This window comes from Ursus arctos, unplaced genomic scaffold, assembly GCF_023065955.2.
Source record: "Ursus arctos isolate Adak ecotype North America unplaced genomic scaffold, UrsArc2.0 scaffold_5, whole genome shotgun sequence".
In the NCBI taxonomy this organism is placed as follows: Eukaryota; Metazoa; Chordata; class Mammalia; order Carnivora; family Ursidae; genus Ursus; species Ursus arctos.
Genome location: NW_026623067.1, coordinates 70605673 through 70630124, shown reverse-complemented (window position 1 = coordinate 70630124; position 24452 = coordinate 70605673). Strand labels below are relative to the sequence as shown.

Genomic DNA, 24452 nt, shown 5'->3' with positions numbered 1-24452 from the left:
GACCATCATTGGACGTTAAATTATAACTTCCCAAAATACTGGCTTGGGAGATAAATTTGAAGCTGATGACAAATCTAGGATCCAAGGTGCTTATCAATAAATTGATCATTTCAAAATGTCCAGTAGTTTCCTGATGAATGTAAAATAAAGGCCACACTTACCAAATTGACATTTAGAGCTCTCCACAGTCTGGTAGCAACCTATCTTTCCAATGTGTAAACTACTTCCATTTTCAAATAACCCTCGGTTTCCTGTAGAAAAAAATCTATTCTCTGTTACTTAAAAACATTATATGGATTCCAGGTTATACAATTTGGTTTATATGTAGCTCTTTTCGAGATGTCCATCTACTTATCTCTCAACTTCTCTAAACAACATCCTCCCTTTGGATCCATCCTACAGACTCATGTCATCTATGCTTCCTTCTCAGCTGCTTCAGACCTTGATGCCTCTCTCCTCCAATCTCCTAAACATCTGATTTCCCACCCCACCCATAAGGCTCTTATCATGGGCTACGTCTGATTGCTAGTTAACATTTTTTACATATGTCCTGTCCTCTCTACCAAATTCTGCTGTGCCAGATGCTATGATTAAGCCCAGAGTGTAAATTCCTTGTAGATAGTTACTCACTTCTTTGTGCAACCTTTACAGAAAAGGCACTCATTGTATTTGTCAATGGATCATTTTATTGAATTCCTGCATTTTAAATATAAGTGCATAATCAATGTTAGATGTTCAACTCCAAATTTCTCTAACAGTAGAGACGTTTGCCAAATTGAGTCTGGCTTTATAAAAGCATATTGCTAGGCATTAATGTAAGCCTGAGATAACACCCTAAAATCTAAGTTAGAAAAATACAGATTGAAAGCCTAAGAAATAAAGTAGAGATAAAATTTTAAAATTTCCTTTAGAAATCTGTAGTAAAGACATCTTTTAAAATATAATTGGTTTTTAAAGACAACTTTTCAAAATAATTAATAGTCTGACCGTTAACACAGTATTATAAGACATCTTTTTAAAACAGATCTGTAGGATTGACCTCATCTGGTATTCAGAGCAAAAATAAAACATGCAAACTAGCTTGTGTTGAAAAGATGCTGAGACAAACCTGGTCCTTATATTCTCAGCTAAGCTCTGAAAGAATCATTCTGAATAACCTAGGACAATGGAGCATTCTACAAGGAATTCGGGAAAGTAAATTAAAGAAGGTGACAGTGTCTAGAAAAATAAATATGGTGACAAAGACAAATTTTACACCAGCTGCAATGTGATTACATCTATATAGGACTACTGCGCAAACTCTTTATACCAAAGTAAACATTCCATTCAGCAAAACAATTGTAAATTCAGTCAAACAACCAAGTGGGTTGCCTCTATTCAATTAATTGGCTGGTCGATTGAATTGACTGAATGTTTAGGCATTAAAAAATCTGGCTCAAAAAAAAAAATTTGGCTCATAACTTCGAGTGGCCTTAGAATGCAAAGAGTATATAGCTGTAAAAACCATTTTCTCAGCTTAAAGTAACATACAAAATGTTGTGCCACAGACCGTCAGCTGTCCACCAAAGATGTGTGCTCCATCTATAGCACAGAGTTGCTTCCAGAAAGTGGCTGGAACCAGGGAGTCCATTTCCCAGGCCCCTTGCATTTAGGTGAGGCCCTGGGTTAGTTCCAGTATTAAACAAAACAAAACAAAACAACCAGAGAGAGAGAGGGGAGAGAGAGAAAGAGACTAAGTAGTATGGGCAATTTGGGGAATAAAATGGTTAAAAAAACATTGGTGCCTTCTCCACAATTCCTCTTTCCCTACCTGCCCAGGCTCTTGTCCTTTCCACATTTGCATCATTGCCACACTATGGTCCTATGGTTGGAAGAGCTTTTGTCATAAGCTAAGTGTATTAGTCAGCTCAGGCTACTATAACAAAATACCACAGACTGGGTCACTTAAACAACAGACAGTTATTTATCACAGTTCCGGAGGTTGGGAAGTCCAATATCAAAGTACCCCCAGATTGGGCTCTTGGTGAGGGCCGTCTTCCTGGCTTGCAGAAGGCTGCTACCTTGCTGTATCCTCACATGGCCAAGAGAGGAAGCTCTGGCGTCTCTTCCTCTTTTTATAAGGATGCTAATCCCATCATGGAAGCTCCATCCCTATGACCTTATCTAAACCAAATTATATTCCAAAGGCCCCACCTCCTAATACCATCATATGCAGGGTGGGGGCAGTTAGGGCTTCAATGTATGAGTTATAAAAGTTGGGGGCAGGGGAGGGACACAAACACTCAGTCCATAAGTTTTCTCTTCTCAAACCAAATACATATTAACTTCTATTTGCCTACTCAAAGCTTTAAAGACAGGCTTAGAAAAGAGTCCAATTATCCAGTGAAAACTGAGACCACTATCCATGCACCATAATTCAACATTTGATAATAATGATGGTGGTGGTGATAATAAAAAGGTGATGATAAAAACTAAATGGTTTTCTGTTTGTTTTTAGGAAAGAGTCTTTTAAAAATTCATTAAAATAACTGCTATGTTTAAAGGCTTCTCTTTTCAGTCTTTCGAAAAGGAAAAAAATAATTATTTCAATTAAAACTGAGTTAGGCAGAGCTTAAGCAATCTCTCTATAATTATCAGGAAGATTAAAAAAAGACTGTTTGAGCCTGTTGCAGTTTATTCCCCCCAAGGCATTTACTGGGAAGGTCCCTGGGGCATTACTGTAGCCTAGTATTAAAGTTACTGATTCAAACCACAGTCCATCCAAGAAAGCCCCTAGCAGAGCCCTTACTATTATTATTCAGTGCAAAGAACTGCGTTGTCTTCCTGAACATCTAATTTAGAATGAACTTATATGAGCTCTTACCTGCATCACAGTCTTGTGGAGCCACCAACATCACCCTGAAGCTGGACCAGGTTAAAATATAAAGTTAGGGTCCTGTGAATTGCAAAGGAGTGAGACAAACCCAATGTGTCCATAAGATCACAGAAATGAAACATACTTTACCTAATCGTTCTACAATTTCTTTAACTAACGTTAATATTTATAAGGGAAAACAGTAACTTAAGCAAAAATCCTATTTTTTTAAATATATAAAAACTACTTTTCCTTGGTTTGAACTGATTTTCCCCCTCCCCCCCAATCTGTGCTGTTATTTGGGGTTTCCAAATATAATAGTGCTTCTGACCATTCTTAATTGCACCGTAATGGGTGTTAAGCATAGGAATGTGTGCAAACAGACTCGACTTTTCTAGTCTTTGACTATTCCTTGCCTCTGGCCTCTGTCAGAGAGGCTTGCTAACTACATCTCAGGGGAGCAATCACACAGCTTGACTCAGCCTGTGGCTCTGACTATTGGGACTTCCTGAAGTCACAACCACTTTGGCGTCCGGAACTGGGGCACGGCGTGTCTACTCTTCATAAAATCCAGAGATTGCAAGTGTGAAACGTGAGAGCTGATTAGGGATGCACCTTAAATGGTATCAAGGGAGCCAGTTAGCAATGCAAAATATGAGATAATATAAACATAACATTCACTGCCAGTTGATCACTTACGTGATCACCACCAGAAAAGCAAAATACAACAGAAAAAAAAATTGGAGGTGAGCAACAAATACAAGATTTCTTCAAAGATAATTCTGCATAAAAGTTCAATTTCATGGGGAAAAAAATGCATAATAAAATGATGTGGAATGATGTGCCAGAAAAAAATTGATATGTCTATTTGTCTTTCTGGAACTTGCTTGGTATTAATCATTTCTAATGGGTATATCTAGTCCTCTTTATACATACACTGTCTTTCTTGCATATTATTGATTGAGAGAATTTGAAGATAGAAGATGCAATTATTGTGGCTGTATTTAACCTGTTTCTGTGACTACAATAGAATGATTCCATTTTCCCTCTTAAAAAGCCAAAGTAATCTTGATTCAGGAATTTCTCTTTTAATTATCAGTTTTTAAGGAACATAGCATCATGGTTAGCAGAAGGGCCCTTTCTTCCTCAGTATTCTCATGCAGCTACTCTCCTGTCAGCCTAGGCTTTCACAGAGAGGAGAAAAAAAATCTTCATAAAAGCTTTGGCCTAATTAACAAGAATGAACTAGATTTTATGATGAACAATTTATAGGCAGTTAATAGAGCTCATACACGGTAGCCAGGAGCTAGATAATTTATCATAAAAGGAATTTCAGTTACACTCTTAATCCCCATTCTCTTGATATTGCAACCAACTGCATTTACAATTGCCACTTTTATAAGCTTTGATTTACTGACAAATGATGCTGCATTTTATAGAGTCATAACGAAACTTATAAATGCAGTAAATACTTGTATCTCTGCCCATATGCTTCAAATGCTTCGCCAAACAATTTACTCTTCTACACTGTTATCTCTAGATGAAAATAATTTTTCAAAGATCTCCTAAGGATTCTTCATACTAGCACAAATAATAATAAAAGTAATAGCAAATTGTTTATAAACCATCCTAAGTATTTCTTGAAAAGAAACTGATTTATCCCTAAAAGAACAACACAGCTGTTGTAATGAGTTACAAGTGATAATGTTTTTCAAAATTATAAATAAGATGAAATAGCAAATATCCAAACATAATTTTTTAAAGGGCAGAATTTAATGTAGGTGAGACCCAGAAAGTCAGATTGTCTCTTATCACTTGGTGTCTTACTGCTGTTCCTATTTTAAAGTTATAACAAAATATGGCAGACATTGTGGGGGCAGAATTGGATGACTGTATATACACTATCATATCAGCTACATCTCTTGTATCCATTGATCTCTAGATGAGTTCTTGACGGCCTCACGTTCGGTTAACGCTTCTTCCGGAAAGGCTCTCTTGACCACTGGCATCCCTTCTATACGCCTTCTTACCATCCTATTCTTCCTCCTATCACAAAAACAAACACAACAGGGTTGTAACTGCCTGGTTAGCATTCACATCCCCCATTAGCCATGAACTCTAAGACAGTAAGGACCATCATATTCCCATTCCAGAATCAAAACAATGTCTGGGACATAATGTATTTGTGAATGAGTGATGTCCTTGGTTTCCAAGTCTGTTAATATAAGTGAGAATAAATCATCCTAGTTGTATGATCCAGTAATAAATTTGTTCACTAAAATTGGCAGTGAATTAGTCTGTATTTTAAAGAGTAGAAAATTCAAAAGTCATGACTTTCTCTACTTCTTTCCCATGACCAGCATTATAAATACTCTTAAATATTATGCTTTATTTAGATCTTCCACATTTCAAAAGGGACATGTTATAATAAGAAAAAGGTGAAAATAGAGAAAATAATAAAAATAAGAAACAACTAGAATAGAAATCCAGAGGAGAAGCTCAGAGAAAGATGATGGCTTGACCTGAAAGAGATGTGCTAAATATTACATTAATCATGGACCCTGGGGACAAAAACAAAGTGCTGCCTATTTCTTGAAGGGACAGAGCCATGGACCATTGCAAAGGTGTTTAGACCCTGTAACAAATTCCTGACTTAACAGGCTATGAGATGTGAGATTAGGCCCCTATAGGTCCATTCAACAGACCCTTTTTCTAGTGATTCGGGATGTAGTGCTGCCTGCCAGACAACCAGGTTTTGTACAGCTGATCACGTTCCAGGCAGGTGGTCAGTTTTAGTTTGTCATCAGCTATTCCCAGATATCACAGACACCTCTCTTTCATCCAGGGTTTCTTATCTCCAATCTAGAGGTTATGAAGTAGGTGCTATTATTTTTTAAAGCAAGACATTTTTCTAGGAAAATAATCCTTTTTCCTCTCCGAGTCACCCCATCACCACAGAGAAGCTGAGGCTCAAACAGCTGTCCCAGAAGGCAGGTCCCTGGCTGCCAAATCACCCGTAAGAAGACAGCATCCCTGGCACACGCAGAATGGCTAGCAGGAGAATGCAGCTGAAAATCTGCTAGTTCCCTGACACCTTCTCCAATTTATTCCCCATCTGCGGAAGTGTGGAGACCCAGTGCAGAGCAGGCTCCCAGCACTGTCTACCGAGAACGCCAGCCCAGCAGGACCATGCCAGCCCATGACACCTATGAGAGATGGAACCAACATCTCTTTTGCCCTGAGTCAAAATAAAGCCTCCCAATGCTATCTTTTATGATTCCTAATGTCAACTAAAAATAACAGAGGTGGTTAGCTCAGACCCAAGATTCACCTTGGAGATCTTCCCTAATTGTACATAGCCCAAAAAGTGGCTTTTTTCCAAATGGAATTGGTCATTGACATGTGGATGTGCTCCTAATAGCAAAATAAAAATATTCCCTGCCTGAAGCATTATAATAAAGTTGTCTTTTTCCATTTCCTTGTCTCAGAACATTTAATCAATTGACACGACATCTGGGGCAGGTCAAAAGAAGCCACCTCTACTAATTTATAATTGCAATAGTCATTAACTTATTGATGACATACTCTTATTATTTTATTTTTAACAGTTTTAGTTTCAGTTTTTTAAAATGTTTTTAAACTATAAACTCACATTGGAGTCAGAGATAGAAACCTATGCACTTTTTTATCCTGTGCTCCTCATTTGGAAAAAAATCCAGCCCCAAGGAAAATTCTGAAGTGGACATATTTTGTCTGCGAAAAAGCTGGCCTCCCATTTTGGAGGGTTTCCTATTGCCTACCTAATCTCAAGAGCCTGAGATCATCTACCTCCCAAGCTCTCATTTAAATTTTATATTAAATGAAACTTCAAAGGTATATTTAATTTTTCTAAGACAGAACTGGGTACACAGTAGAAGCCCCAAATTTATTAACTCCCTTCGTTTTCCAGCTCAGGAAAAGATTCATTACCAGTTATTTCCAAATGTATGAGGACATCAATCAATAATTTTCTTCTACCTGCAGTACTCTCTTCTGTAGTAATGAAAGAAAAGTCTTGTCTCATTAAGGAAGGTGTATGTGTGTCTGGATGAGGAGGGAGAAGGGGAAGTGGAATGAAAGAAACACAAATTTTTCCTAGGTTGCCGAATGGCACAAAACAAGCAGTTACCTTGCTCTGCCTACACATAAAACCGTATTTGCTCCCTTCTCCTCCCCTGCTGCCTCCTCCCACCCCTTTTTCCCCCACCACCCCTGACTCCTAGGCTGGGGCCAGCTTCCCTGTCTTTATCTTTCTGAGTTCACAGCAGGACTCTGACGACCCTATCTTAATTCTGGTCTCAAGCTAAGTACTTTACTGACAAGACAGGGCTTGTCCCAGGCAGACAATGGGAAGTAGATAAGTATTAAAAATGCTTAATTCCAAACATGGCAATGAATAAGCTAAACCATTTTGGTAATAATTTTCCTCAGTAACGAATACGATGAGGAAAAGCATTCCTTAGCACAATGGTGTGTACATGACGAGTGGTTGGGCTCATTTACTTAACATGTTTTGCATAAGTTGTGATTAATAGTCTACATTTTTTTCTGATATTGTCTCCATCACATTGTGATTTTTAGCCTTAAACAATGGCTGTGTTTCAAATATTTGAGAACATACCAGACAGGCATCCTCCACCCTATTACCAAAACTATTATAAATACTAGCTAACTTGGGGAATCTGCATCCCATATTTCTTCCCCACCAAGCTTATAAAATGTCTGTGCATATATGCATTCGTATGCAGATTTTCTTGCTAGACATAAGTACACTCACAAAGCCATGGTCACTCTCTTATTTGTGCTGACAAAGATATACGTTAGAACAAGGACTACATATTGCAATGAGCATTGGGTGTCATACGCAAACATGAAGCATGGAACACTACATCAAAAACTAGTGAAGTACTGTATGGTAACTAACATAACATAATTTAAACAATTTTTTTTTAATTTAAAAAAATAAAAGAACAAGGACTACATTGCAGGTACAGTTCAGGGCATCTTTGAATGGCACACCCTCTCTACAGAATGTGGGCCACTCATCTAGACATCCTAGTATTTTGACATAAGCCCTGTCAAATAGAAGATTCCATGCTACCAGATACACTTCTTTTGAAAATGTCATCCAGGGTAGAAATTGATTTTCTGCCTCAAATGCAGCTGTTGCTCTGAGAAACCCCCTAGCCTATTAAAAGTGTCCCTGTTCCACCTCCATCTAGACATAGGCCACATGATGGAATTGACATATCTGTAGGAATGCAAAATTCTCCCTGATTCATTCATTCATTCAACAACTATATACAAATCACTGTTCTAGATGCTGTGGATAGAGCCGTGAACAAGAGAGCGAAGGTCCCTGCTCTGATGGAACTACTTGCTATGATTTCAGATAGTATATGTATTATTATGTTAAAAATAATATAAAATGGGGTAATTTGCTAAAGAAAGACTGTTTTGGATTGGACAAAGAAAATCTCTCCCATGGCTGTGATACTTAAGCAAATCATACATAATCATAGATATTAAATAACTTGGTAGAAAGGACACAGGATCTGGATGCAGAAGACTCAAGTTCTAATTTTTTAAGAGTCTTTAGGCCAGTTCCTGAAAGCCTTCTCCTTTTAGCATGGAATAGGTATCCCACTGGGAACATTTCTCATTCTCCCTGAAAGGGTTGATATTGGTTCCACTCGATGAGATTTCTCCATTATGATATTTATATCATAACTAAAACCCACTACATCCACCTTCTTAAATACGAAAACTCTAAATCAATGGTTCTCAACCCTGAATGCGCACTAACTTGGAATCCTAACCCTGCTGGCACTGCTTTAGATGCTGAAGTAAATAACGTGAGATGACTCAATATGAAGGACTTACAGGTCCCATCCACAAGCAGCTTAGAGAAGGGGGCGAGAGTGGGGGTCTTTTAGAATTAGTGAACCCACAATCTCTGGTTGCTCATAGAAAACCACCTAATGTCAGTGAAAATCTTTGAAGCAATTCAACATTTTCATAGCAGATTTATCCCAGGTGATTTAGCACAAGGTATCTGTATCAGGGACAGGAAAAAAAAAATCGTGGTCATATGATCAAGCCAGATTCGGATTGGAGGTGATGTATATGTTTGCGGTGTTACCACAATTTTTTTCAAGTTTTACAACAGAAATCACACTCTTTTGAGGTTAAAAACTGCCCTACTCTCTTCAAAAGATTTTAAGTTTCACACCTCCACCCACACATTGAATTAGTAGTCCAAACCAGATGGAGGTTAGTGCTTTAGGTTAGAACGACTGTCTGGTGAAAGTCTCTCCTTGATTGCCCGTAACTATCACTTGTACCTTTAGGCCTAACAGCGCTTTGCTTGATTTCTGACATTAAACTGCATTTATGCTGTATTAAGTCTTACTCCAAGCTACACCATTTTCCATACCATAGCCATGTGGAGTGGCTCAAAAACAGTTTTCTGATAGGTCATTAGGAAGAACCAAGAGAGAATTCAAAGATGAGTCAGAAGTGTTTCAATAAACAAACACATTCACAGGCCAGCACCTTTTCTCACGGTGCTAATATCCCCACCAAATGCTCATTTCTTCTTCTTAGTCACCCAAATTTTACCCAATCTTCAAGGCTCAACTCTACCCTCTTCTTCTTTCTCCCTCTACCAACCTTGTAGAATTCATAATTCTTATATATTACCATTGACTTCTCTTCTAATTGTTTGTGTTTGATTTAACTGAAGTATGTGTAGGAGATAAAAGATATCTCTCCAAGATAAAAAGCATATTTTACCCTCCTGTCTCTCAGTAACCTCTCTGTAATTAGACTAGAATCAGGCACACAATGGGGACTTGGAAGATGGGCAACAAAGGAAACTACTCTTGGAGACCTTGCCTACAGATATAGGATTAGATCTGAATCATGTGTTGAGAAAGAAGCAGAATAGACCCAGTAAGCATGTTCCTGGCTAGAAACCAGTAGCTATGGAGACAGAAGGGGAGACCTCAGAATCTGAAGGCAGAACCAGATTGGAAAGTTAGTTCAGCAACACCTCTATAAAATGGGCTCGCAGAATTCCAAGAGGAATTAACATAATGCACATAAAGCAGCTATCCAGTGATGACTACCATATAGTAGGTACTTGGCAAATAATAACTATTATTATGATGGCCCAATATTGTTGGGAAAAAAAGAATTTTACTATACTTTTGACTGGAAATTTAAGAAGAGGTGTAATATAGGCAAAATTTAAAAAAATACAATATAAAAAAATAATAAAAATTACAGGCAAAATTAAAATCTACGAAAAAGATTAACTGGGTCACACTAAATACTTGGATCCAAGTGAAATTTGGATTTATGTGGGAAGAGGGCTTCTCTTCAGCTTCTATTTATCCCAGAAATGCATCTTTTTTCCTTCCTTCCAGTTGATCTTATAAAATGTTAAAGCTTCCATGTTTTAGATACTACAACAAGGTAGTACAAAGGAAAGAGCCCAGGATTTGAAATCAGCATATGTGGGTTCTGGTCTCACTGGAAGAAACTGAACAATTACCTTACTCTCTGCACCTTGTTTTGATCCGTTGTAAAATAAGCACGCTTACTCCACAATGCTCTTGAGAAAATTAAGATGAGGTATAGAACTTACTGAATTGCATACCTTAGCGTTGAGATCGGCCAAACTATTCAGCAATCAAATTAAAAAAATTCATACTGAATATTGGTACTTATTATTTCCTATAACCAAAGGACCATGAAAGATACAAAAGAAATTGGAGCCAGAGGACCCAACCTAGGAGGACTAGTTGCTGATGGGACTGCAAATCACTTAAAAAAGGGCACAAAACTAGATTGGCATAATGCCAACTGTGAAAACATGGAGCATTCCATAGAGAGTTATGATGCACAGAACTTGATCATTAACCTCTCAGGGCTACCACTCCAAGGCAACCTCAACAGAGTTCTAACCCACCCCATGAAGCCTCATTTGCCAGGTCTTTCTTGGAAAATTGTTTCAGCCAAGTTGGAACACATGCTATCCCCAAACATGTGCTAAATTTTCCCCGTTTGCTCTTGCTCCTTCCGTTCACATCTCACCATGAAGCTACCCAGACTCTTTCCTCTTTAAAACCCTTTCCATTTATTACCACATATTCTGAATGCCACTTTTTCCATGAAGCTTTCCTAATTCTTTAACCTAACTATTCACTTTCCACTTTTGAACCCCCCATTTCATTTTTTTAGTGCCTCTCTGTGGCAGTTTGTACCATCTACTTACATATTACCTTTTCCCTCCTGGATTAAAAGACAGAAAACTTCCTTCACCTTCCCAACAACTTGCTCATAGTAGGTATTTACTAACTTTTTCAATATTGATCACTAACAGAATCTGGTTGAGATGCTTATAAATCATGCAACAAATAAGTGCAAGGACAAAACAACTCTCTTGCTACCTTATTCATTTATTCCTTAAATATTTGTTACTGGTGCCTATGTTGTAGAAGCCTATGAATTACTGCAAGTAAATAGCTGCTTGCAGAAGCAGATGATAGGGCTGTGATAAAAGACGGACAGGATGGGCAGATGTGGGGCAGTGGATAAACACTCATTCCTTAATACTCTCTAAAAGACTTCTAATGGCTAAGAAAAGAATTTTCTCAGTAGGTGATCCATGAACCAGAAAGTTGACTTTGACATCAAATCTCTCTCCAAAGAGGCTAGGAGCAGAATGATTTAAGCTCAGCCAGAGAAGAGATGTGCGGCAAAGGTAGAGGAGGCCCCTTCCGTCTCTGCATATTGAACTGGTAGTCCTTTGACAGAGGAAAATATTGGGCAGATTGATAAATATTTTCATCTACCTAGTAAAACTTCATGCTATATCCAAGCCATTATTATCACAATTATATCCTTTTTTCTCACTTTTTTTTTTCTTTTACTGATTCAGAACAATTGTATCTTTGAAATGGTAGTATTGAAATATGGCAAACATCTTACTTTCAGCAGCAATAAACTTACGACTACAATGTGATGTTTCTTGTATATTCCTTCTCTATTTTTTCTCTTGGATTATAGATTATGAAAGAGATTTTATGCAGCAGTTGGTGACAAAATATATTTCTTATTAATGTGTAATATTTGCTACATTAATAATTTTATGGCTTTAATTATTGATGCGAAGTTAATTGTGCCCCATGTCCCTTTTTCTTGCAGCTCAATAAAAACTATATATTTCTTTAATTAGGCTTCATTTGAAGACTAGAAGACAATGCAGGAATGCTTTCTTGCTAATTCACCTATCTACAGCCAGTAAAGAAATGGAATTAGTGTCTTGAATGTGGTTTAGTGAGAAAAAATATCTAACTGTTCTGAAAGTGTGACTTTCCTTTGCACAGTTAACCTCACCCAGAGGCCAGGGATATATAGCCAGCTGAAACCGAACACTGCAATAGGGGATGGTTTTCTCCCTTTCCTGGCTCTGGGGAGAAATTCCATTGATTTTAGTAGAGATAGAAAGGGAAAATTGGGGTCACCTACATGGTTATCATACTGTCTTCCCTCTTTATATGCTCTGCTTTACTAGAAATGTAATCTTGGTCTTTCCTGCTTGATTTCAACATTTTGTTGTGGCATTCTATTTAAAATCACAAGGAATGTTGTAACTACTTTATTCTGGGCCCAAATGTTTCAAAACAGCTACAAGAGAGCCTAGATGGAAGGAAACTAACATTTGCTAAGCATCGGGTCCAGGTTATACTAGGAGCTTCCAATCAATTACTTCTTTAATCTCCAGGGGTCACAATAGCAAATGTCAACAAGATCAGAAATGAAGCAAGCGGACTGGGCTTGAGAAATAAGGAACCCTCTGAGCTCCATCTTTCATTTTCCACTTTTGATAGAGAAATGAGTACAGAAAAAAAATTTTAAGAATGACATTTGTAACTTTCTGTAAGAATAACAACAGAGAAAGTGCAATGATGAATTGCAATTCATACTCATATCTCAGGGTCAGACAGGCCATTGGGCGTGAAGGGACTATATCAAACAAGAAGTTGCACATCCCATCCTGAGATTCTCTACTTGGGCTTTACTGCTCCCATTTTGATAGCTCTTCTAAATTTTTAAGTGAAGCTTAAAAGCTTCATTCTTATGTATATTTTTTATTGTTACATAAAAGATTAACACAAACTTACTATTCTAAAACAATACAAATTTATGATCTCACAGTTTTCTTGCTCAGGAGTTTAAACACTATTTAGCTGGGTCCTGTGCTAAGGGTGTCATCGGGCTAAAATCAAGGCGTTAGCAGGGCCTATAATCACATTTGTGCCTCCAGAGTCCTCTTCCAAACTCAGTGGTTGATGGCTGAACTCATTTCCTTGCAGTTGTACGACCAATAACTCTATTTTCTTGTGGCTCTTCACTAAGGACTACTTTTAGCTCTGAACTATCCCCTACCGTCCATCCCCCCACCCCCACCCCACCGTACCCCCCCCCCACCCTTGGCCATAGATCTCACCACATAGAAGCTAATTTCTTCAAGCCCAGCAGAAGAATCTCTCTAATGCTTCAAATCTCTCTGACCTCTTTTAAGAGCTCACCTGCGTAGGTCAGGTTCACTGAGGATTATCTTCCCCCTTGATTAAATCAAAGTGAAATGATTAGGGACCTTAACTATATCTGCAAAATCCCTTCTGCCATGTAATGCAACATACTCACTAGAGTGATATCCCATCATATTCATAAGTCTTGTTCCTACCCCAAAGAGGGGGATTATACACCAGGACGGGGGAATCTTGGGAGCCATATTGGAATTCTGCCTACTACAGCGCCCTCCTCAGGCTTCCCACAGAAGCGTAGTACATTTTTAAAAATGAGCTGCTGAATAGCCATGAATACCTTAACTTCCTTTTATTTTCTACAACTGCTTTGACCTCTTTGCACTATCTTATCATAGTATCTATTGGTCCAATGCCATCTACCTTCAGTGCCTGTCACTATATAAAAACTTCAGTGTCAGAGCCTTTTTCCTGAGATTTGATAAGTATAATAAATAGTTGTCACAGATGAAATTTGCACAAAAGCTAACTGTGATGTCAATAACAGGTATAGTTTTTGTAACTGTAATGTAGGTTGATTCTTGAAATCCTAAATTTATTATTAGCACATTCTATTCAGAGGGACTTACTCTCTTGATATACATAGAAAATTCAAACTTCAAAGCATTTTAGAAAATGACAGACATCTGAAAGTCCCATTTTCATTCCAATGAAAATACCTTTTACCAAAAAGAAGTTAAAATTTCCGACAAATATAAAAGGACTTAAAAAAATAAGGGTAATAAAAAGTGCTATTATTCTCAGTAAGACAACTCATAACCACGTTGATTTAGGAAAATATTCAAGCATTTACTTGGGCAATCATAAGGTAAACTCAGTTCCCACAATGAAAGGAAAATGCTTTGAGGAGTTTTCTGGGGTTTCTTTTTAGCTTACTTGCTTCTTTACCTATAAGAATCTTTTATATCATTTTTAATGGTAAACTATAAGAAATATTTATGTTTAGAGGAGAAATCCTTTACAGGAATTCAGATTTAATTTTTAAAATAGGTAAACACAGCCCTACAAATAAAATCAATGATTTCCCCAGATACTTTCAGAAAATAAATAAAAATAAACCAGCCCTGGTCGTCTCATTTGTCTCCTGAACACCAAAGAGCAATGCACTGGGATTTTAAAGAGTGGTTGTATTATTTTAGACTTGACTAATCATATAGAGTAATTCATGATTTAGAAAGAAACTACTAAGCTATCTAGCTATTCTCTTTCAAGAGTAGCAGTTAAAACAAACCACGAGCTCACTTCACGCATGGAAGAAAATTCTCTAAACTCTTAAACAAATCTCCAGTCAGTTAAATGACAACTATGTTTAACAAATAAGTATTGTGTACTTCCCCAATTTTTATTGATGAATCTCTCATTCTCAATTTTAAAATTTGTTGTGTCAACTAAATGGCTTTTAGTGAATTGACTTATACTTTTTATAGTATATAGTTTAACTAGATCAGTTCAACCAAATGCTAATATTTTACCCCATCTAATTTTTTTTAAGATTTTATTTATTTATTTGACAGAGAGAGAGAGAGAGGGAGGGAGACAGCATGAGCAGGGGGAGCTACAGGCAGAGGGAGAGGGAGAAGCAGGTTCCCCAAGAAGCAAAGAGCCCCATGCAGGGGTCAGTCTCAGGACCCGATCTCAGGACCCTGGGATCATGACCTGAGCCGAAGGCAGACGCCCAACTGACTGAACCACCCAGGCGTCCTACCCCATCTAATTTTCAACACAGCATGCTGATAAATACTTACAGAAAAATGTTCCTGTATTTATTACTTGCAGCTTGAGAAGACTGATAGGGTTACACAAATGTAATCCTAATTTAAAAGTTTAATTTGATAGGCAGTCATTTCTGAGCACTTTTAATTGTGCCAAGGGTGAAAAATTTGTGGTAAGTTTATTGTAGTCATTTGATAACAATAATTTCAAAAGACTAGAGAGAAGGTGATATTAGTAATAGCAAAAAAAAAAAAAAAGAAAGAAAGAAAAGCTCATTTTTAAAAGCACTTTCTTATTTTATTATTTATTATATTTAAAAATAAAAACAAAGCTAACTTTAGCTCTTGACCTACCTCTTCATTCCTCTGAGTGAACAAAAAAACTTTCCCCTGGCACAATTTGAGAAGCACTGAGCACCTTCAGCCAGCCTTGGCTTGACCCTAGTGACTAAGACTTCAAGACTTCAGTTTAAAGGCATTGGCCACCACCATTTAAAGGCAGAAGTTACCTGGCAGAGCTAATACATAAAGTCATTATCATCTAAGATTAGTTCTCAAAGATAAATTGTGGCCTTCTAATGAGTCCCTCACAGAATAGGGGCCCAAAGCAGTTGGATTTGAAGAGGATAGGAAAAAGAAAAGTCATTCTCTAAAGCACCCCAGTCACAATAATCACCCAGTGGATTTCTGCTGAGTTGAATCAACTTAGCACCAGACTTTACTTCTGGGACCCTGTCAAAGGATAATGTTTTATAGCTGAATCCCATCCCAGGGGAAACTTTGATGCCCAGGAGAAAGGAAGAGCAGTTAGAAGGCAGAAACTACAAAAGGAGGTGAGGAGTACCCATATCCATGCCTGAATATTAAAAATTAAGTAGGAATAAGGAAACAGGAAATGATGTCTAACTACTACCCAGAGATGTGTCACTACTACCCAGAGATGTGTCTCTCCTCCCACAGTACAAAATTTAAGCTGTTCCTATTTAGCTGATAATTCATTTTAGAAACCCATGAAGGTTACATTAACATCTGAAACTCAGAAAAAAATTGTAGAAGTTTTTCCTATTATCTGGATAGCTTGTAAATATAATTTTCCTATCACTTAGGTAAGCCAGAGAAACAAAGCTTCCCTGGTTCCTATCTTGAACGCACAGGACAATTTACCTGTGATAGAAAATAAAGCTATTGGTTAGTAACTTGAACAATCACCACCACGTATAAGATTAAGCTAATCTTATACTTTTCAGATTTACAATATTACTTCCAAACTAGAGCTCAAATTCAAATCTACAGTATGGTCCTTACGGCACAATATAGCTTTAATTTCTCTCTCTGGTCATTTCATTCAAGATGATGTAGATTACAAAGTTTAATTTTATACTTACAACTTTATCATTTAATTTTCTCCAGCAGTACACCAATAAGTTTCTGCCAGTGAATTGGCAAAATCATGATTTTCTTTTTTTTTTTTTTAAAGATTTTATTTATTTATTTGACAGAGAGACAGCCAGTGAGAGAGGGAACACAAGCAGGGGGAGTGGGAGAGGAAGAAGCAGGCTTATGGCGGAGGAGCCTGATGTGGGGCTCGATCCCAGAACGCCGGGATCACGCCCTGAGCCGAAGGCAGATGCTTAACCCCTGTGCTACCCAGGCTCCCCAAAATCATGATTTTCTTAATTTATTTTTTGCCAGCCAATAATTTTTCAACCTAGCTCTAAGAGCTCTGGGTTCACTTCTTATAGGAAAGAAGCAGCTTGTTGGCACAATGCAGTAAGATCTAGGGATCTGTAACATGGGAAATTGAATGATTGTTTCAATATTTCCACCAGCAGTTTTCAGAGGGTAGGGTCACACAAATGTATTTAATCAGAAAAACGTATCACTGAAGTTCAGGATATAAATGCCAAGACACTGCATATAATGCAATGCTGCTTGTTGGTGTCTAGGACATCCGGAGTTCAAAGGGAAGATCCACTAACTAGGAAGAGCTTCCCAGAAAAGCCAGGGAGTTCTGGATAATATTTCAAATATGCCTACTCCCTACTTGAGGGATTCATCATATTTCCTTGATTCAAGATACCCATTTTTCACAGTTATGGTTTCCAAATTCAGGCAACAACTTTTAATCAAGGTATACTTTTAATATGGTATTTTTTTTTCTTTTTTGTGAACGTATTATTTAATAAATAGTGAAACTTAAATGATCAGGGGTTCTTTATATTGGAGAAAATAAGGTATTCCAACAGATAAATACAGGGCCAAACATAAGAAGAGTAAAACTTTATACAGGACTAATATTTGCCCTGATATTGTAAAACTTAAGTGAAAAAAACAGAACAGGAAAAATTCTGTAGTGATCTTAGCTATTAGACACTAGTTCTATGCTTAAAAGCATGTGGAATGCTTCTCCAGACTAAATTTAGTATCCTTGTGGGGGAGAGAATTTACTTGTTATTTATAAGAACACTCTGTGTGTGTGTGTGTGTGTGTGTGTGTGTGTGTGTGTGTGTGCGTGTTGGGGGAGAGGGGTGTTCCAAGTAATTCAAAGCACATTAGAGACGGTAAGACCATATCTACAACATGACAATTAAAGTTTTCGTGAAAGATAAGTGATTACATGTGGTTAAAAGTGGTGATAGCAAAATAAATTTCTTTTCACTGAAGAGTTGTAATTTGACCTGTTTTGACACATTAAGGGGAGGTTTCCAACCTAAACCTTTTTCTTAACTCATGAGTCAATCAAGTAATTCTAACTGGGGCTGTAATTGAGCATTCTGGCAATACAAGTCGACTTGAAGGTTATCTAGAACATCTGGCTTGCTTTACAGACAAGAAAAATGAGGTACAAGAAGAGTCATTGGGGGGCACCTGGGTGCTTTAGTCGGTTACGCTTCTGTGTTCGGCTCAGGTCACGATCTTGGGGTCCTGAGATGGAGCCCCACATCAGAATCTCTGCTCACCAGGGAGTCTGCTTCTCCCTCTCCCTCTCTCTCTCAAGTAAATAAATAAAATATTAAAAAAAAAAAAAGAAAACAAAACAAAAGAAAAAAGAGCCCAAGCTTGCCTAGTTAATTAGTGACAGAACTATGGGTAGAACCCAGTACTTTGTTTTCCAGCAAAATATTTTTCTCATGGGAGAAGAAACTACCTCCCTCTCCCTGAACATGACAGAATACTGTGGTTGTGGGCAGCTTTGCCAGAACTTGAAAATTAAACGCAAGTCTCAGAGGAGTTTTGAGAAAGCAGAGCCCTAATTCTACCATAGTATTTCAGGTTGTTCTCTGTAATCCTCTGGCCACTGCGAACAGAAACAATGTCTATATGGTTTTTGTAGAGGACCTGGGAATTCTTGCATTAAAATACAGTATTTAAGCAGTCAAGGAAGTCTTTAATAAGTTAGAATCATATATCATTTTGAGAATTGGAAGTCTCGTGCAATAAATTTCATGTCATTCTCTAAAGTTATAGAGGAGGAAGATAATGTCTGGGAAAGTAAAATGACCTGTCACGTGCTGGTCAGTACAGGGTCAGGACTGGGACACAAATTTTCTAACTCCCTGGCCACTCTTTCTTCATTACACCACATAGCTTCATCATGAATGATGTCCAGGAAATGGACAGACGCATAGGGGAATTAACCTAAGACAGCTTTCCTATGACAGATTCCTCAAGCAACACGAGGATGTGGGTGATACTTGTCCTCAGGCCTGGCTAACTCTCTATCCTGGCCCAGTACCCATTTTAATTAAATGCGATGTATATGTATACATATAACTTGCTTGTAGGTAGACATCACTTCTGCCTGATAATTTTCTCTCTCCTCTTTGTATCTTTTCCATCTCAGCACAATAATATACAAGACTCCCTACAGAAAAACAAATGACACCACCTGCTCACTAGGTTTCCCTCTGGGAATAAAACTAATGGACAAACTCTGTGGGGCACTATGGGTGAGAAATTACACCTAGTTGTTAGTAGCCTTGAGCCTGACAGGACCCAGCATTACCTACCACAGTGAGGCTAGAGGAAAGGGAGAAGAAAAGTTGATGCAGAAGAAGGCTTCAAAAAGGCAGACAAAATGATAATGGGGTTCACATGAGGAAGATAAAACATAAAGTCGGAGGCTGGAAGGATGACCAGCAGGCTTGGTGAAAATGGGCTCAAGACCACACAAGGGAGACACAGTCATGCTTTTGTGCAGGCCCTGGTGTGGACCGCCTGATGAATTCAGGGAACTAGACAGTTACCTATTTTATATTTCTCAACTGATCTACCATGGAGGCTATGATGGCACTCCCTACAGTGCAGCCAGCGAGACAGCTGGTGGTGGCATGCCATCTCAGACATCCGTGGACAACTTCAATTATTTTCTTGCTACTGCTAATTCATGTTCAAACTCAATTTTTAGAAAATTTAACAATGTAGTTGTGGAAAGAAACATCAGGATTTCTAGAATTCTAAAATAAAGATGCATATTATCCTCATTTTAAGAAAAAATACATTTCAAAAAAAGTCTTCAAAGGATTATAATAAGTATCCCTCTTAAAATCTCCAGTAACTAATTTTAACAATGGCTTCCATATCTTTCTCAGTTGGGCATTTTGTTTAGCTCAAAAAAAGAAATAACTATAATATGTCTCTTCTACCAATGTCAGAAAGTAAATAACTATAATATGTCTCTTCTACCATATTGCCCAAAATGAAAATATTTCACTGTAGCCTAATTCCCCTCTTCATTATGTAGAGTAAGATCAAGAGCCATAAAAATCATTATTTTCCTGATGACTTCAATCTATTTCATAAAGTAAAGAAAGTGCAGGATAAAGATATCTCTCCGCATTCCCATACCACTTTGCTTTTGGAGTTTGGATATTCAGGCAACTGTTGGCTATTTATTGGTTTGAATAACCCAAGCAAGTTACAAGAAAATCTAACTTCTATGTTAGAACTCACATCTGCTTATGCTAGAATGAAAACCCATCTGAGAATCAATGAAGCACATGGAGAGGGTCTAATTAAATCCCTATGCCATTTCCTTTAAAGCTGTCAAATTGAAATTGTAATCGTGTATTCATTCACCCCCAGTGGCGTGGTGGTAATTTTAGAAGTGGGAATATTTAAGCAATAAGACCCAACAGGGTGTGTTTTGCTAGGATATCAACAAGACTGGATAGTTCCTAGGTAAGCAGCCAATAATCTGAAAACAAAACCTTACCTAAAGAGTAGATGAATCATGAGACCTTTCTATAAGTGTATAACCATACTAATGACAAAGACAATTTGGGGAATGAAAACTCGTAATAGATGTATTTATTAAATTATACCATAAAACTGTGCTAAACTATTTAATGAAAATAATGCAAGGCATTGACACATTATATCAAAGTGATAATATGTTCAACAAATTAAAAATCAAATTTCCAAGATTTCTGGACTTTGATGTCACCATAAAATTCCAAACACTTGTTCTGTCTACAATCCTCTTTATTCTTACGCCTAATTTTGTTGTTGCCTTAAATGACTTCCAACAAAAATTTAGGTGAATAAATATGAGAAGAATATATGTTCTGCAACTTGTTACTGGGGTACCTATTTGTCTCATTTTAGAAGATAGCACAGCTTTAAGGAGGAGTCTCTTTGGAACGTAGATTGAAATGTCTAAAAGTTCTTCACATATATGAAAAAGAATATATATATCTAAGATCCACAATTAAACAGGATGCTTTCTGCACTATGCTTAAATAACAAATAGCTAAGAGAGGCAAACAAATTAGCTAATTCACTGGCTTCACATGAATACTGCCTGAGTTAAGAGACTTTGGGTACCTCCAGTCCTCAACATAGTATCTCTATGTTCTTGTTTGTAGGCTATAGGATTTCTTACTCAATCTACAGACAGTGACAAAAACAAAAACAAAACAAAATAAAACAAAACAAAACAAAAAAACACCCAAACCCCAAAAAACAACAAAAAACGAAAAAATGAAAAACCAAAACCACAAGACACACACAGAAAGAAAGAAGGAGAGGAAGGAAGGAAGGAAGGAAGGAAGGAAGGAAGGAAGGAAGGAAGGAAGGAAGGAAGGAAGGAGAAGAAAGAAAGAAAGAAAGAAAGAAAGAAAGAAAGAAAGAAAGAAAGAAAGAAAGGGAAAGAGAGAGTTCTGTAGGTATAATTGTTAAACTGCTTTTCTTGATACACTTTCTTTTTTTTTTTTTCTTGATACACTTTCTGACTGGAAAATTCAGTAAATCGAAGTTAAAAATAAAAAAGCTAGCATGACAGCATTCTAACAATCCACATATAAAAAATTCCTCCTTTCACTCACCTTCTCTCATTTCATACCCTTCCATCCTCCTCTACATCCAATCTCAAACAGAAACGTATCTGTAGGGATGAGTGTCAGCTGCTCTGCCGATAAAACCCAGGCAGGAAAGATCATCAAGGTGGAACAACAACAACAGAGAAAAAAGAAAATAGGGAGTTTGATTCTGTTTTAGCTCTCCCCACTCCTGTGCCAGCCCCCTCTCCACACAAAAGCCTCTTAGAAAGATTTCCTCAGTTAAGTGGACAAACAACAGCGACCTCAGAGAAAATTAAGGGAGGTTCCATTGTGCTCCATTCTGTATGTCTAGGGTATCCTTCAGGGAAGAACTATGATGAGCAATATGGACAATGAAAAAAGTAAAATAAAACAGAATATCACTTATAAAAAACTATAGAAAACTGAGTAGAACTGGAGGGCACACAAAAGAATGAAATAACTGGATAAAGGGAGGGTACCCTTGCCACCTTCCTCTCCACTTGGCTTAGCCCATTCAACTTCTGGTGTCTGGGGATGGGGAACAGGGTGGGGGCGGACACTTAAGCGAATGGAAGTCCACTGCTTCGATCGAATAAATTCACCTTGTCTGATCTGATTCTCCTAGAATACAAAAAGCACTCACACCATAAGTATAGAGAATCCTTGTGATGATAATGCCAACTCACACATTACATTCTCTACCCTACACTGGCAACATAACTACATAGAGAGGAACAGAATTTACAGGTAAGCTGAAGAAAGATGAAATTCATAAGTGGTAAGTAAGAATTCAAAACCATCAGCATATGAGAAGAATGCATAAATTGCATCTCTCTGCAGTAAGACAGATCCCCAAAATTAGTCAGTGACAGGGAGAACATATACAAAGTTATGATAAAATTCCTATATTGAATTCTTATAAAAAGAAGCATAAAACTTATAGGTCTTGGGACTTTTCAAGCAAACGTCAACATTTGAATTATAGGGAATTGCTCTTTTAGGCTCTTATTTTACCTGAACCAAATTTGCCCACACTTAAGAAGAGCACATTGCTTTGAAAGAGCACATACTCCCACTCTCCAGGATTACTGATAAATAACTAAAACATCTGCAGGAAAAATAAATTATTAAATTATTTATTTTCAATGCTCATTGGATAGCAAATTGGAGGGCTCAAGTTAATTGAGCATTGACCAACAGACTTCACCAGAGGTGTCAAATACATGACCCTAAATTAGAAGGATCATTTCATAGCTTGGATCACAAAAAAAAGTGATCAGTTTCAAATACAAGTATTATCCCTCAAACTAGAATTTTCCAGTGTTTTTTTGTAAAGACCCATATAAATGGATTTCAGAAACTTTCACTAACAACATCATTGGATATGCTTTTTCACTTTTGCTGGGTTTTTCACTTTTACATATAAAATGACATAAATGTCTACAGTGAAAGAGATGTCTCCATTTAAATGTGCTGATTACTAGCAACTTACACTAAAAGGAGAGAATTTTAATTTTATTGTTTTTTTAAATAATTTTACAGCCTTCAGATGATTACTTCTTTCATATATACCCAAAACAAAAATGAACCATTTATAAGTACTAAGCATTACTAGCACCTTACAATATAAGTGATTCTGCTACAATGTCAGCAAGTTACTAATGAAAAAATACTTAGTTATCTAATTGGTCTTTGGCCAGATAAGAGACATGAACATGTAGAAGACATGCAGGCCTAGGTATTTTAGGTTAGATAACACCTGACTTACCCTGAGAGAGAAAAATAGTAAAAACTTGTTAAAATCTCTGCTGTTTTAATTAGAGATGTGGTATCATGAAATACTTAATGCTTTCTTTCCTGCTGCTGGAAAAACACCTGCTCCTCGCCCGTTATCTGATCTTGTCAGTGCCCAAATAGTGAAGATCAAACGTTCACTGTCAAATGGCATTCGGAGTAGTACATCTCAGCTAAACTCTACATACAGAATGACGGCTTCATAGAGAAAGAATGATCCAAATAACTCAAGCAATAATCTTGCTTTGGAAGCAAAATGTTTGCAAACTTTCCTATCGAACGTAGCTTTTGTCACACCTGTGTAGCCTTGCCAAAGGCATGCTGAAATCTCAATGGTGGGCTAACATGAAAAATGAAGTAAACTGGCATTGTGTTGAGCCAAACCTAAGAAAATTAATTTAGCTGTAGGTCCAGCCATCAAGAAACCAAAACGTTATGCCTAAGAGAGCACCGCAATCCAGAAGTAATCCTGACTGGAGTTTTTGTACAGAAGTCTACACAGCTGGGAAGCATGCCATAACTCATGCTTTGCAGGAGAGACTGGTAGAGAAACGGCAAGAGCTATCCAACAGGTAAGCATTTGGCCAAGGGGTTTGGGGCTTGTGGCAGACCGCTGTTCCATCAAACGGAGCTGAATGGCACTGGAAAAGTAAGCACAGTCATGAGAAGGCACAGTTAGATCAGGAGATATGCCTACAGCTTGGTAGGCAGTGGACTGCTCAGGCCCAAGCCAGTCCAAGTATCAGACTGACTCAGAACAATAAAGCTAGTGCCAAGTTCCCCCATGGGCAAAGATGTAACTTACACTTCTTTTCCAGTGCTAGTTCCCTTTAGCTCAAAACTGGACAGAAATGAGCCTACAAGTTAAAGGTTTTCAATATCTGAAGTTAAACGAGGCTAGAGAAGGTGTGAAACTACCTTATGTATTTTTTCTATCCAACACACACAGAAATCACTGAACACACACACACGTACACATGCACACCACAGACATGAACACATTTTTGTTAATACAGTATGAATGATTTTCTTAAGTCTGTATTTTACAAGGTCCAAATTTATTGCTGACTGCCAAGTCTTCTTAATTTATAACAATAACTCTTACTTAAGATTAGAAAAACCACATTTAGTT

General features: G+C 37.5%; 1 long non-coding RNA gene across 9 annotated transcripts in view; it reads right to left on the bottom strand.

Moving 5' to 3' along the window:
- The window catches only part of LOC113255120 (uncharacterized), a 132321-nt gene that overhangs the window by 30106 nt on the left and 77763 nt on the right, over positions 1 to 24452 (bottom strand). For 2 of the 9 annotated variants that reach the window (XR_008957593.1, XR_007190508.2), the window contains 3 exons: positions 4755 to 4900; positions 2864 to 2935; positions 162 to 251 (listed from right to left, as the gene is read on the bottom strand). This is a non-coding gene — a long non-coding RNA (uncharacterized LOC113255120). Of the gene's footprint in view, positions 1 to 161; positions 252 to 666; positions 4901 to 13494; positions 13531 to 21550; positions 21634 to 24452 lie in introns of those variants that run through there. The other 7 variants (XR_006409487.3, XR_006409486.3, XR_007190506.2 and 4 more) reach the window with 6 other exon arrangements.